A 16,731-nucleotide genomic window follows, 5' to 3' on the forward strand; every position below is an offset into this window, starting at 1 on the left:
TGCACTTTCTGCTGTCGTTGCTAAATTTTAAATCTATTTTCGCTTGTCTCTCTCTCTCTATATATATATATGTATATATATATAAAATAAGATTTAAGGTGAAAAAGCACAGAAACCTTGTTTGTGTAGATAAAGATTATTTAATCCATTACAATATGTACAGAGTTGACTGGTTTCACTTGACTAATCATAACTCAATGTTATGAAATCATAAGTATTTGATTTAATCTTGTCTAGAAGCAGGTATGATATAGTTTTGCAGTAATACATACATACATATATATATATATGCACATCACACTCTTTACCACTTCATACTAAAAATATCCGCCTATGGATATAATAATAGATTACTTTATTTTTTCTGTCTCTGATGAAGGGAAGTACTGGATCTTCCCAGAAACAGCTGTAAGACTCTATCCATAAAATTCTTCAACCTTACCTTTGCTCTCTTTATCTTTTTGTTTTTATATATTTACATATACACACGCTAATACACGACTTATAATACCCAATCCTGTTCATACAACGACTGGGACAAACTAGTCGGTATACAGCACTTACTCGGTATTACCTGTATCCTCCGGGGTTTGGTTAAATCCAATACCCTCCTCAACCTTATATATATATATATATATATATATATATATATATATATATATATATATATATATATATATATATACACATACACACACAAACATATATATATGTGTATATACATACATATATATATATATATATATATATATATATACATACATATATACATATATATATACATACATACATATATACATATATATATACATACATACACATATATATATACATACATACACATATATATATACATACATATATATATATATATATATATATACATACATATGTATATATATATACATACATATATATATATACATACATATATACATATATATATATATATATACATACATATATACATATATATATATATATACATACATACATATATATATATATATATACATACATACATATATATATACATATATACATACATACATATATATATACATATACATATATATATATATACACACACACACATGTATATACATGCACACACACACACACACACACTATATATATATATAGGAGGAAGAGAGCCTGCCGTATGTCGACCCAATAGAGGGACCAGCTATCCGAGTTGATAGTACCGGGGTAGATAAAGCAATTAAAAGTATGAAGACCGGGAAAGCCCCCGGCCCATCAGGAATCACTGCAGAGATGCTCAAAATATCTGGCAGTGTTGGCTATAGCCTAGTCACCCGTATTACGAACCAGGTGATACACGAAGGAGTCATACCCAATGACTGGTGTAGCAGCATCATAGTCAACTGCTACAAAGGTAAAGGTGACGCTTTAGATACAAATAATTACAGAGGCATCAAGCTGTTAGATCAGGTTATGAAAGTAACAGAGAGGGTCATAGCCCAACTAATTAGGGAGCGAATCAATTTAGATGAGATGCAGTTTGGGTTCGTGCCAGGTAAAAGCACTACTGATGCCTTATTTTTAGTGAGACAGCTGCAGGAGAAATACCTAGCTAAGGATAAACCTCTGTACCTGGCTTTCGTTGACATGGAGAAAGCCTATGACAGGGTCCCCCGATCCCTTATCTGGTGGACAATGAGGAAACTTGGGATAGAAGAATGGTTAGTGAGAGCTGTACGAGCCATGTACAGAGATGCTGCCAGTAAGGTGAGGGTTGGAAATGAGTACAGCAATGAATTCCGGGTAGAGGTAGGGGTCCACCAAGGTTCCGTCCTCAGCCCCCTCTTATTTATCATAGTCCTCCAGGCAATCACAGAGGAGTTCAAGACAGGTTGCCCCTGGGAGTTCCTCTATGCTGATGACCTTGCCCTAATTGCGGAGTCACTATCAGAACTAGAGGAGAAGTTTCAGTTGTGGAAGCAAGGTCTAGAATTGAAGGGCCTTAGAGTCAACCCAGCTAAAACCAAAATCCTAATAAGTAGGAAGGTAGATAAAACACAAACCGCTTCAGGTAGATGGCCCTGCTCAGTATGTAGAAAAGGAGTAGGTAGTAACTCTATAAGATGTACCCGGTGCAAGCTATGGACACATAAGAGGTGCAGCAACATCAAAGGCAGGTTAACTAGCAAGTTAGTTTTTGTTTGTGGCAGATGTTCAGGTGCAATAAAGACTGTAAACAAACAGGAAACAACTTCTATCTCATTCCAGGGAGAAAAACTAGAGGTAGGCCCAGGAAGACCTGGGCTGAGGTGGTGAGGCAAGACTTTCGTACATTGGGCCTCACCGAGGCGATGACTACTGACCGAGACCTTTGGAAATGTGCTGTGCGTGAGAAGACCCGGCAAGCCAAGTAAGATCGTTGCCAGTGCCCCTGGACTGGCTCTTGTGCGGGTGGCACATGAGATGCACCATTTTGAGCGTGGCCGTTGCCAGTACCGCCTGACTGGCTCCCGTAGGATTTTCGAGTGAGATCATTGCCAGTGCCCCTGGACTGGCTTGTGCGGGTGGCACATAAAAGACACCATTTCGAGCGTGGCCGTTTTCGTGCGGGTGACACGTAAAAGCACCCACTACACTCTCTGAGTGGTTGGCATTAGGAAGGGCATCCAGCTGTAGAAACTCGTTTAACGTCCGCTTTCCATGCTAGCATGGGTTGGACGATTTGACTGAGGACTGGTGAAACCGGATGGCTACACCAGGCTCCAATCTGATTTGGCAGAGTTTCTACAGCTGGATGCCCTTCCTAATGCCAACCACACACACACACACACATACATATATATGTTGGCCAGAACACCTTGGTTAGCTGTATTTTATAAGGGTTTTTGTGGTTTTTATTATAATAATAATAACTTTACTCTCTTAACTGACCGAGTGCTATAGAAATTGTTGAAAATCACACACAGATTTTATTCCTTTTTATCAAAGCTGAAGCTGAGAGTCTGCCTCATAACCTGAGTCTCATATCACTGCAATCATCAGGCAAAACTAACAAGACTCGGTGCTGTAAAACTGGAGTCAGGAGATCAATTCTCATCTTCAGTTTTAATAAAAATACTATCTCCTTTACAACATGTATTGAGTACGCCTCTCTTGTTCATCTGGCATTAAGCAACCAGCCATAGAAACCATGCCAGAACAGAGAATCCCTGAGAACTACATTAAGGATACACATGTCTGTGGAGTACTCAGCCACTTGCATGGTAATTTCATGAGCAGGCTGCTCCATTGATCAGAACAACTGGAACACTCAACACTATAACCAACGGAGTTCCAGTTATGTAATTGGGGTTTTATATAGCATCATCACCATCATTTAACATCTGCTGTCCATGCTGGCATGGGTTGGACAGTTTGACTGAGAACTGGTAAGCTGGGGAGCCTGCACCAGATTCCAGTCTGATTTGACATGGTTCCTACAGCTGGATGCCCTTCCTAACGCCAACCACCTTACAGAGTGTAGTGGGTGCTTTTGACATGACAGTTATGAAACATTGGCATCGGCCATGACTACAATCTTACTTGGCTTAACAGGTCTTCTCAAGTGCTGTATATTGCCAACGGTCACTTGTCACTGCCTCTGTGAGGCCCAACATTCAGAGGGTGCATTTTACGTGCCACCATCATGGGTACCAGTTAAGTGACACTAGCCTTTGCCATGACTACGATTTCACTTGGCTTGAAGGGTCTTCTCTAGCACAGCATATCACCAAAGGTGTCGGCCACTTAGCTACATGTTACTAATTGGTGTCTACAAAGATTTCTACAGTACCCTCTATGCAGTTAAATTTTAAAATAAAGTATTCTGTAAATTAATACTGGTAAACAGTAATCCCTTTGATTAAGCATAAAAACAGCATGTGTTTTCTCTTTGTCAAAATACTTTTCCGTCTACAAAGAATGACCTGAACACACCTACAAAACCGAAATTCTGTTTATCTTTGAAAACATGAAGTTTGATTCGTTCATCTCCTCATTAATTTCATCCTTTACCCTTTGCTTGTTTCAGTCATTAGACTGTGGTCATGCTGGGGCACCACATACAAGAATTTTAGTCAAACAAATTGACCCCCAGTACTCACATTATTAAAGCCTTGGACTTAGTCTGTTGGTCTCTTTTGCCGAACTGCTAAGTTATGGTGACATAAGTTTTCCAGCCATGGCTTTTCCATTAAGTTTTTTAATAATTACACTTCTCACTCCATCCCTGGGAACAGTTTTCCTAATGCTTCTTTAAATAATGCATAGTTTTGCATCTGCAAAGAAATCAACAAATTTAATCTTAATTTTGAAAATGTGTTGTTTATATTCTAAGAGTTTCACAGAAGTTTTCATTGGTGCAGGTTTGGCTGTGTAGTAAGAATTTTGCTTTCCAACCATATGGTTCCGGGTTTCAATCCCACTGCATGGTATCTTGGGCAAGTGTCTTCTACAATTGCCTTGGGCCAACCAAAGCATCAAATGGATTTGGTAAACGGAAATTGAAATCCCATTGTGTGTGTCCCACCGCTGTTTTATTTTAGTTTTTAAAGTCATACCAACTCATAAGGACCGGTTTCTCGGTTTTCATGGCATCTCTATTCCCCAAATGGACGGGACGCCAGTCCGTGGCAGGATTACTCGTTCTTACAAGCTGCGTGGACTGGGGCAGCGTGAAACGAAGTGTTTTGCTCAAGAACACAATGCGTCGCTCGGTCCAAGAATCGAAACCACAATCTTACACTCATGAGTCCAACATCCTAACCACTAGATCACCGCTGCTTGATAACCGGTGGGCCTAAGAAGCCGAGAAAATAATTAAGGCTCTAAAAGAAAATAAGCATTGGGGTCGATTCTTTTGACTAAAAACCCTTGAAGGCAGTGTTGTGGCATGGCCGCAGTCAAATAACTGAAACAAAAATAAAGGCTACATTGGCGTAACAGGTTCGTCGTCGCTCATTCTCGAACGTGTTTCATTCATTCCTTCTTACTTCTTGCCCTTGCAATACAAGAAAGCCTATTAACATGTTAACAAAATTCAATAACAGTAAAAGATATTTACATTAGAATCTTGGCGAGGAATTAAAAGTGAAGAATTCTTCGTTAGCGGAGAAGAGAAATGGAAATAAGAGGGTTGGCCGGTGCTGAATGAAAACAATCCCCTTTAGTAAAATTTTCCAGTAAACTAAAGTATGGGGAAGAATTTTATAAGTACTTTGTCCAGGAGTATTTTTCTTTGTCATTTGACTTCCACGGAAAATGAAACATTGTACAAACGGAGGAATAAAAAATGTGTGCAAGTAAATCATAACAGAATTTATAGTTACCAATGAATGCATATTATTCGCGTAATTATTTAGACGCTGATCTAAATCTTGTCGTATTGTACATTGAACCCTTTTGCGGTTAATAAAGAAAATACAATTCTATTGTACATCTAAGCTTCAAAACAGATGAAGAACTTCTTGTCCTGTCCCAGTTAAAGGCTTTCTGGAAATATGCGAACCACTTCCGAAACAATGTGTGGCGAGCGGAAATAAAGATAAGAAATAAACAATTGACTGCATTTCTCAAATTAATTTCACTTTCAAATCCCGCGGAGGCAGAGAGAGAGGGAGAGAGAGAGAGAGAGAGAGAGAGAGAGAGAGAGAGAGAGAGAGAGAGAGAGAGTTGAAATGGCCACGGTATTTGGTTATGACGCTTTATGTTATGATTTCAAATCCCGCCCCGGTCGAACATGTCTTTTAGTCTTCTGGAGTCGATAAAATAAAACTTAAGTTAAGTACTGAAGTCTTTTAAATATAGCTATAAATCACCCTAGATGTGAATGAATTTTATTCGACAAAAGTTGCAAGAACGAAAAAACAAAAACAAAAGCCGAAAAACAACTGGATATTTTCATGAAAGTTCATTTTTTCCTGAATACGGTTGTCCATGAATAAAAATGCGAAATCTACTAAACAGAGGAACAACCGCTAATCCACAAACTGTACGACACTTCTTTAATAAACGAGGTTGACTAAGTAAATAAGAAACCAAACGATTTTCGTAACATCTTTTTATTAATTGAGAAAATAATTTGGTTGGATAATTATTTTTTCCAACTTTCGACGATGGGATTTGATCTGTTGGAGGATTAACTTTGCACGTAAGTCCTTACCAACCAACGTTACACAGGAATTATGTCCCTTTAAGTTATCTCCCTTAAAGGGAATAGTATCAGATGAATTACTTCCCTTGAAATTGATAAACGTAATCGAATTTGTATAGCGATAAATCGAACTTTAACAATAAATATTCATAATAATGAGTATATATTACGCTGGGGAAACTCATGACAATTTATAAAATGCTATAATTTCCGATAGTATTTGATATTTTTTCACGCAGTTAAGAAAGCAGTGAGAAAGAGTTGAGTTATGAAGACTAAATAAATAACTGCTAAGATAAAATAAATGCTGTAAACTTCGTGCGTGAGACATTCACGAAGCATTTGATCATATTTGGCGGACGAGTTTTACTGCAAAACTGCCTGCTTAGACGTCCCATTTGTCCACATCGACACAAACTATCAAACATGGTGTGTACAAAGTTGTGCTTTTGTCCCCTCGCAATTATTTACAACAAAGAAAAGTTAGCAGCAATACTATATCAGTAAACTTTACTAAAACAAACAGTTACTATGGACAGACACAATATCATTCTATCGAAACATAATTATAAAATCGATAACTGGCTTATTGAGAAATTTCATCAAGATCAAGGCGTCGGAGTGGCTGTGTGGTAAATAGGTTGCTTCCGGGTTCAGTCCTACTGCGTGGCACCTTGGGTAAGTGTCTTCTACTATAGCCTTGGGCCGACCAAAGCCTCATGAGTGGATTTGATAGACGGAAACTGAAAGAAGCCCGTCGCATATATGTGTATATGTATGTATATATGTATGTGCTTGTGTGTCTGTGTTTGTCCCCCCAACAACGCTTGACAACCGATGCTGGTGTGTTTACGTCCCCGTAACTTAGCGGTTCGGCAAAAAAGACCGACAGAATAAGTACTAGGCTTACAAAGAATAAGTCCTGGGGTCGATTTGCTCGACTAAAGGTGGTGCTCCAGCATGGCCACAGTCAAATGACTGAAACAAGTAAAAGAGTATTTGAAAAGTTATTGTGCGCAATTTCGATAGTTGAAGTTTGAATGGCTAGTTAATTTGCATATCTATTTGAATTTTAAACTTCTTCTAAAAAGAGGTTTGACACAAGTAACCCGCACACCAAACTTGGTCAGTATGATTAAGAAATTTCGATTGAAAAGAATTATATTTGTGTATCTATCTATAGTAACCACGTATTTTATTGAAATTTAGTCAAATAGTATCACAGCTAGCTTTTCTCGGTTCTTTCCGAGTATACCAAAGAAAGACTAACATTCTAGAATCAAAATAGAAAACCTGAATAGGTTAGTACAAAGTTAGGAAATTGGAGAATCGAAGTAAATGGGCAGCTTGGTTTTTAATCATCATCATCATCAGCAGCAGCAGCAGCGATGACGACGGCGACAACAGCAACGCTACTGCGTCATTGAAGCATGCAAATATATTTTCTTTAGAGGACTTTTTCAAAATTAGGAGGAAAGAAATCAGTGGACTTCTTTCGTGTCTTCTAAAAACTGACTGAAATGCTAATCAAAAAAAAAAGAAAAAAGAAAAACAGACATAGACTTTTGCAATCCCCGCCAAACCATGAGATTAATCGGCATGACGTCACTCGCCAACACCATCGACCTCTGACGTAACGCATATACTTTCTCATTTCTGTATCTTTTCTACCCCTATTACAGTCCTTGCTCCTTAGAGGGGTAACTGGTCTCATTCAGGTTCCATTCACTCCTTCCACACCTCGCCTCTCACCTCTCCTCTGCCAGTCACCCGATCCTTTATCTCTGGAATATTGGTTGTATTTTTGCTACAGCCGTTAACATGCAACTTGTTCAAATTCACTTAGAATGATTTTTGGTCAAATCGCAGTTCGATCCATACTGCTATGAAATGCAATCCTTGATCAATGGTTCAGAAACTGACAGACACCAGTGAATTCAAATCAAAATTAGCGAAATATTTTGCGCTCCCATCCCTCATACTTTGTTACTGAAATGATGAAGTAGATTTTGTATCCAGATGATGGACACTTTTATAATAGGTGGAAACCATCTTAATTTTATTAAACATAACAACTTGCTCGCCCTTATTTCAATTCTCACAGGAATTTCGCCAAAGGAAACTATTGTTCACTTTACACCTTCGCCGTTTTGACGATTTTTACAGATGAAAACAACGCATAACAATGTCATTCGTTACGAAGAGTTATTTCCCTTGTACCACTAACCGCTTGCTGCAACAGAATTTCCTACCTTGTGCTGGGTCAGGAAAGCGATCCCGTCCGCGAAATTCTTTTTCTCACGAGAGTTCCGGACCCCAGCAATGAGCTCATTTGCACACACACACACACACACACACACACACACACACACACACACACACACTCACACACACACACACACACGACGGGTTGTTTTTAGTTTTCGTCAGTCAACCAAATCTACTCACAAGGGTTTGCTCGGGCCGAGGCTTTAGTAGAAGACACTTATTCAAGGTGCCACGCATCGGGACTGAATCCTGGACCACGAGGTTGGGAAACAAGCTTCTTTCCACACAGCCTTGCCTGCATCTTATGTGTACACACACACACACACACACACACACACATAGATGCATAGTGTGTGTTAAATTGTAATGGGTTCATTGGTAAATACCGTTCCGGATGCCTATCTAGATTTCCTAGGGGTAGAAGATGCTCCCTTTATAATTGGGGAAAAAAAAACCCAACCTAATTCCTAGAGTTGCTCTTTTAGGAATAAGATAGTCCAACATAAAACTTGCAGCCAGTACAGAAGAACCAGTCATCTTTCATCGCTTGTCACTGGAGCTCACTATGTTGATTGAGAGAATGGAAAATGTGCCTCACAAGCTTGTGTTGCTTAAATCTAATGACTAACTTTTCATTTCTTGATCCATTTTCTAGTTTATAAAGTTCGAGAGCGAGGGACATGTGGCGTGAACAGTCATATCCGCTGACCTGCAGGAAGGAAAAATACATCAGGACAATCAAGCCGAATGTGAGGCATCTATCATCTGAGAAAATGGAGGCAATCATGTATGTATGTATGTATGCGCGTATGTATGTATGTATGTATGTATGTATGTATGTATGTATGTATGTATGTATGCATGTATGTATGTATGCATGCATGTATGTATGTATGTATGCATGTATGTGTGTATGTATGCATGTATTTATGTATGCATGTATGTATGTATTTATGTATGTATGCTATTGTTCAGTTTTATTTCAAGATTTCTTGCCAATAAAGAGCTGGTTTCTAACCTAGATCCAAGGCTCGTTCATTGGAATTTCATCAACAACAAGGTTTTTCTGTAGGTATGTATGTGTGTATGTATGTATGTATGTATGTATGTATGTATGTATGTATGTATGTATGTATGTATGTATGTATGTGTGTGTGTATGTAAGTATGTTTTATGTATGTATTCTCATGCATATAGTTACATATCTAGACAAACTCATATATATATAAATGATAAACTTCTGGGAAGCTTTACAAGTTTTTACAGTTCCAGTGATGGATTGGATCTGTAGTCTTCGAATCAGCTTTCTCATTTTTGGTTTTGAGAAGCCTAATTTCTCAAGATTGGTATTTAGGCAGTGTGTTCCACAACTGTGCACAGTTTCTCTTCTCTGTCCCAAATCATTATATCAGGCCTGTAGTGCTTACATTTTATTGAGGTCTTCACTGGGACAGTCCACCAGTATTCTCTTTTATTATGAGTGGCTATGGCTTCTATCATATTGTGGGTTCTTATTTCTTTATCCTCGAGGTTATGTTTCCATCAGATTTCATCATACAGTGTCCAGACTACATTATGTCTCCTTTATAAAAAAGCCGTGATCACATTTTCGAACAATTGTTTATGACGTGAACGATGTCTTCGGTGTTAACTCCACAAAATCTGCATCGATGGTCACATTTTACTGCTTTTCCTGCATCTCTGCTCCTTTTATACATGTATGTATATATATGTGTGTATGTATGTGTGTGTGTGTGTGTATGTATGTATGTATGTATGTATGTATGCATGTGTGTGTGTGTGAATGTAGGATTTTTTCTTTGAGTTTTATCTAAGTTTTTGAGATTAAAGGAATTCCCGGTGTTTGTATGTGCATGAGTTGGTGTTGGTGCACCAAAGTGCACACACACACACACACACACACACACACACACACACACACGCACGCACGCACTCCCCCACTCAATATATTTGGCTTCGTTTTATTTCATCTAAGGGAAACAAGACCATGGTAATGATTACTTCCCTTCGCTTTTCTGACCGAAAGTATTCATTGTAATCCATTTCATTCATATTGATTCCGCATTTCTTTCTCGGTCTCTCATTGCTTTTCTTTCTGTCTCTTTTCCGTCTCCGTCTTCCATCCTTGTATCAAGTGTTTCTCTTGAGAACCTGATAATAATTAACCATTGTTACTTTTCTGTGTTCGTAAAAGTTGGGCTATTTCTCGTGCTGGCATTTTTGCTTTATTCTTCAGACGCTTATGAAACATTAAACTTTTATGTCCAACAAGCGTCTGAAGAATAAAACAGGGCTCAGCAAACAGGAATAAATTACCCCAAGTGGGGGTAAAAATGCAATTCTTGTGGGTACTGAGGACTCATAAGACAAAAGTCAAATTATATAAAAAAACGTGTTCCTTGTTTATGACAGTTTTTCTGCTGGCATGAAGAGGCAGTGAAAAGGTTGCTGCCTTTTGCAACAACCTATCTTTACGAATAAGGATTTTCTACTCTAATGAACAAAAAAACAAAAAGTAGGAATCAACTGGACCTCGAAGACTGTATCCAAATTGCTCTGGCATCAAAATGTCCCAATTTTGATGTAATTTTAACAAAAATGAAACATCATTTCTCCAAAACCTGAAGTAAAAAGGTTTCATAATGAGGATATTAATGTATTTTATCGCATTTGTTTTATACTTTTTATATTTATAATTGTATTCTCCATATAAATAGATTCAATAAACCTTTTGAATTAAAAAAAATCTACGATTTTCTTCCTTTCAAATCAAGTGGAGTAACGTTGGCATACGAGATCTGATCAATAAGTATCTGAACTGTTGCCATAGTAACGAAGCTAAAGCACGCAGAATAAAGCCGCTAGACACAGATTGATCTTGCACTCTGCTGTGCATGTGCACCAAGTTTTAACATTCTAGCTCATTTCCGCTGTTTACAGAAGTGCTTGGAAGGGACGTGTGTAGCGTGCGATCGTGGTATTCACCACGACAGAGAAAGTTGTCATGGCGATACCTGCTCAGAGGCCAACGCAAAGTTGCAGAACGTGTATAGAGAGGAGTGCATGAGTTGCACACAAGTGTACAAGTGGTCCAGGCGTTTCCAAGATGGCTGAACGTTCTGGGAGACCCGCAGCCCGTAGAACTGAGGAAAACATCACAGATGTGTGTGCAACTGTGAGGGGAAATCGTTGAATCACCATCCATGAGTTATCAGAGGATGTGCAGATTAGTTACGGTTCAGTTCAGTCTATTATTATTGAAGATTTGGGTATGAGATGCTTGTCTGCCAAATTTGTGCCAAAACTGCTTTCTGCTGACCAAAAAGACACTCGGGTTTCAGTTGCACAAGATCTTCTTGATTGTGTCGAGAACGATGAAAACATTTTGAAAACTTTGTGTAGGCCTCTGAACAGGTATCGCCAAAATTTTGGCAAAATTTGATGCAGCTTCTCTGCTCAACTTTCTGTCATGATACACACGTTCCTTCGACGCATTGCTGTAAACAGCGGACGTGAACTAGAATGTGGCGAGGTGACAGAGTCGTTAGCACGCCGGACGAAACGCTGCTAAGCGTTTCGTCCGTTACTACGTTCTGAGTTCAAATTAATCCTAGGTCAATATTGCCTTTCATCTTTTCGGGGTCAATAAAATAAGTACCAGTTGAACACTGGGGTCGATGTAATTGATTCATCACCCCATTCCAAATTGCTGGCCTTGTGGCAATATTTGAAACTATTATTATTATCATTTTTATTACTTACTTCCTTCCTTAGGTGGTGAGCTGGCAGAATTGTTAATACGCCTGGCAAAACGTTTAGTAGATGTAGAAGCTATTTATTTTATTGGATATTCATTGTATAGAATGTTCCTTCCGCCAGTTCGCTGCGAAATAATCTCTTGGGGAGTTGCCTGTCAGGCATTCAAACAAGGTGGCCTATCTGACTTGCGCTCTCCTTAGCAGTACATAAATGCTAAGACAGGACCTCCGCATCTGGGAGCTTGTCTTGCCAGGCGATTTTCAACAGCTTTCTGAGGCAGTTCATGTGGAAGCGTTTTATACACATTATAAGAGCGTTGTAGATGGAGAAACATTGGCTTTGTCGGTTAAATGGCTTAAGGCATTTGATTATCTTCCATTACGTTTTGAGTTCATAGCACTCGAAGGTCGACTTCAGCGTTTTTCCCCGTCAAGATCGTTTCAACAAATATTAAGATTAAAGCCATTGAAATCGACTATACGTCCACCGCCCGGCATTGTGCCTAATATATATACACCTTTTACTTAATATATACACCTTTTACTTAATATATACACCTTTTACTTAATATATACACCTTTTACTTAATATATACACCTTTTACTTAATATATACACCTTTTACTTAATATATACACCTTTTACTTAATATATACACCTTTTACTTAATATATACACCTTTTACTTATACATCCGATTTGCTGACTATCTACGAGGTATCCTGTTGCAAAAAATTAATATTTGATTTAATTAAATTTGATTTAATTTGGATTATTTTAACTTTTAATTCATCTTCCTCACACTTTCACGCATCCATGTACATAGCTTGCATCCCCTATATACTACATACATACCTACAGCACACGCATACACACGCACGCTCACACACACGTCTCCATATCTTTGCATATACAAAATCCCTTCACACACATCAATACACACACACACACACACATAGATACACATGCACAGATATACATACACACACACGCATATATACCTCCCTCACGCATACGCAAACATGCATACGCTCACATATACATATGCAGTTACACTTGCTGCCCGAAATGGTAAGGACATCTGGTATCTCGACTGAAGATAGAAGGCCACGAATGACCCGTCCTTTTCCCCCCCTGTCCTTCTAATTGTTGTTTCTCCTGTCCGCCTTTGTATCGTCTATCTGTCCGTATGTCTTATTGTCCTCTGATGCGTTTTTGCCCCATTTATTTTATTTATATATATATATATATACATAAATACACACACACACACACACACATACACACACACACACACACACACACACACACACACACACACACACACATATATATACAAAGTCGACAGAAACCTTATCTGCCTCACATATAAAGGGAAGCACTAAAGTCCGAGCCACCTCTTGTACTAAAGCTAAGATTGGGATATTCCGAAATTACTGATGTAATGAATGCAAACTTGTTACCAGTTTAAAATTTGCTTCTGGCATCTTCGAAACCGTAAGAAATCCATTCACTGTACGGAAGAAATTTCTCACTGTAGACAGTTGTAATTACACCGACTCAGCTCATGGTGCGCTCTTACAAGGCTATGGGATGCATATATTTCAAAGTTGTTATCTCCTCTTCAGCAACAGAGACTGGAAATCAGACGCTACGAGCTGACACGAGAGGCAGGTCCCTTTTATGATATTCCCATCATCATCCAATAAATGGTTACACTTTTCAGCGGCTGGCCGTAAATAAGATACAGGTGACAGTGCTAAGCAGTGATGTGCATAAATACAAACCTGTTTCCAGTTCAAATATGCTTGAGGCATATTCGAACATGTAAAAAAAGCCATTCGCTGTATTTTGCCATGGAGAAAGATTTCTTGCTGTAGACAAATCGGTGTAAACACACCGCATTAGTTTGTAGCATTCCGTAATCAGACTGTTGGATGTATACATTTGATATAAATTTTGGCATTTGAACTATAAGCTTCTAATAGTAGACACGATAAAACTTTAAGAAAAAATAAATTATTTTGAACATAGATATGCTCTCAATGTTTTCAATACAACATGTTTAAAAGTAAAGTTGTACCCAATACGTACATACATACATACATACATACATGCATGCACGCAGGCACACATGCATACAGACACACACATGTATGTATGTTTGTCAGTGTCAGCGCCAAGCAGTGATTAGGAATAAACGAACTTTAGTTAAAAAATGATCGTATCTTACTTTAACTTGTAAAGGTAAATTCACTGCAGTTACTGCGTAGAAGAAAAAATTTCTTTATGGTAAAAGGAGTTAAAACACCATATCTGCCCAGTGCTAGATGTTAAAATGCCACAAACATATTTCAATACACACACACACACACACACACACACACACACACATAAATTTATATATGTAGACACAGAGAAGTACACATGCACACACTTATACGTGTGTCTATGTCTGCATGTGTGTGAATGTAATATATGTACGAAGTTAATCTCTGCATATGTAGAGAGAGAGAGAGAGAGAGAGAGAGAGAGAGAGAGAGAGAGAGAGAGAGAGAGAGAGAGAGAGAGAGAGAGAGAGAGTAGTTCAGTCTAGAAGACGAGTAAAACATATCATCTTGTCACGTTTTTTTATTGCACAGCCGTGTTCACACATGTGTCTGTTTGCTTTTCTTTCCACCTGACTAAAAGCGGTTTCATTCATGTGGTAGATCAATATCTCGGAACCTCGCAGCTCGTCAAACAAGTGCGATGAAATAGTACCAGGATGAATGAATTACCAAACTATTGAAAGTGGTGCCCCAGCACGGCCGCAAATGACACTCGCGCGCGCACGCACACGCACACACACACACACACACACACGCTTGTGCACATATGCGTACTAGGATACGTCTACTGACCTGATACAGTAGTAAGATTATCAGAGATTATCAGTAAATATAAACGTGATACTTTAGGGCGATCGTATCTCTCGTTAAATATAGAAGACAGACAATCTGTTAACTAGAAAAATTATTATTTGTAAATCTCTGAACGAGAGACATTCAGTGACAGCACTCTAGTGTAAAGATTATTTGCCAACGTAATGTGGCAGTCCTGATTAGGACGAATGTTACTGCTATTTAACCACATCGTCCCCTTCGTTTTACAACACACTATCTGATAGTGGGTCGTATAGCTAACTGGAGACGATGTTTCCTGGGTCTAAATAACAGTAAATTTCGTCCTAACCAGGACTGCCACATTATGTTGGCAAATAATCTTTACCACAGGCAATCTATGTCCTACTAAAACTGTGTGATTGCTTGTTTGCTTGTTTGTCATTTAAAACAGCCAAACTGGGGCACGATGGGAAAATACCCTCAAAGTAAAGAACCCCTGAAATGTGAATACAAACGGAACAAAACAAGTTTCGTGTAAATCGGACTACACATTTCCGAGGTACACGTTCTTTTTGAGGTTTGTTCCTACAAATTTAAGCAGTAAAACCTGGACTTGTTGCTCTTTACTGTGAACACCGGATAGTTTTTTGTTGGCATAACTACAGATGTGTACCCCACCCGAATTTGTTGCCTCATAACTTCCAGTAAAATGGATACGTTTTAACAAAATTTTCATCAAATACCGCTTACGTGCTGTGGATTCAGAGTTTATAGGGATTTATGGGAGAGAATTTTTCCGAGAGGATGGCGAGAGGAGTTTGGAAAAATTCATACGATCCGACTATTTTCCCTCTTATCTTTCAGGGAAATGGATTTCTTTTAATGAAATTTTATACAAATACCTTTCAAATGGCATAGATTACGATTATAAAGAAATTTGTAAGGAAAAGCTGTGTGCGCGTGTAAGAAAAAAACATTTTCTAACAGAAAAGTATGTTATTAAAATGAATTATCGTTTATATACCATGTAGATAAATGCCAGCAATGTCTTTCTCAGGCTCTCCAATAATTTTCAAAACTTTTTTTCATAAGAAGATATACCTCGCCTGTGGTTTTTAAAAACAGGGAAAAAATCCCCCTCAAAACGGAGTAGTTCCAACGTAATTGGTCTTCCTGATCCGAATCTCCATTTTTCGAAACTCCTCTCCCCACACCCTCGCAAAACAGTTTCCCCACAAATTTGTTTATAATCATAATCCAAGCCGTTTGAAGGGTGTTTGTATAAAGCTTCATTAAAAGATATCCATTTTCCTGAAAGTTATGAGGTAAAATAGCCGGATCGTGTGAATTTTCCGAAACTCTCCTCCCTACCCCCTGGAAAAAATTCTCTCCCATAAATCCCTATAAACTCTGAATTCACATCATCTAAGCGGTATTTGTTGAAACCTTTGTCAAAAAGTATCCATTTTCTGGAAGTTATGAGGCAACGAATTCGGGTCGGGTATACATCTGTAGTTTTGTTTGTGTGCTTGCTTGCGTGCTTTGTCTGTAACTTAATACAGCCAAAGCGGCGCATAATGGGAAAATACATTGAAAGTAAGGTAGACCTGAAATGTGAATAAAACAAG

At 38.4% G+C, this 16,731-nt stretch overlaps 1 protein-coding gene across 4 annotated transcripts in view; it reads right to left on the reverse strand.

Moving 5' to 3' along the window:
- Window positions 1–5,575, reverse strand: part of LOC106879777 (biotin--protein ligase) — a 55,261-nt gene extending 49,686 nt beyond the window's left edge. The window contains exons 1-2 of one of the 4 annotated variants that reach the window (XM_014929481.3): window positions 5,349–5,498; window positions 4,125–4,298 (exon numbers count right to left, since the gene is read on the reverse strand). The gene's annotated coding sequence lies outside the window, so the exon portion shown is untranslated. Of the gene's footprint in view, window positions 1–4,124; window positions 4,299–5,083; window positions 5,213–5,348 lie in introns of those variants that run through there. The other 3 variants (XM_014929479.3, XM_014929480.3, XM_014929478.3) reach the window with 3 other exon arrangements.
- Between the last annotated feature and the right edge of the window lie 11,156 nt (window positions 5,576–16,731).

The sequence above is a fragment of the Octopus bimaculoides genome, chromosome 2 (assembly GCF_046866305.1).
Source record: "Octopus bimaculoides isolate indiv1 chromosome 2, ASM4686630v1, whole genome shotgun sequence".
Classification (NCBI taxonomy): Eukaryota; Metazoa; Mollusca; class Cephalopoda; order Octopoda; family Octopodidae; genus Octopus; species Octopus bimaculoides.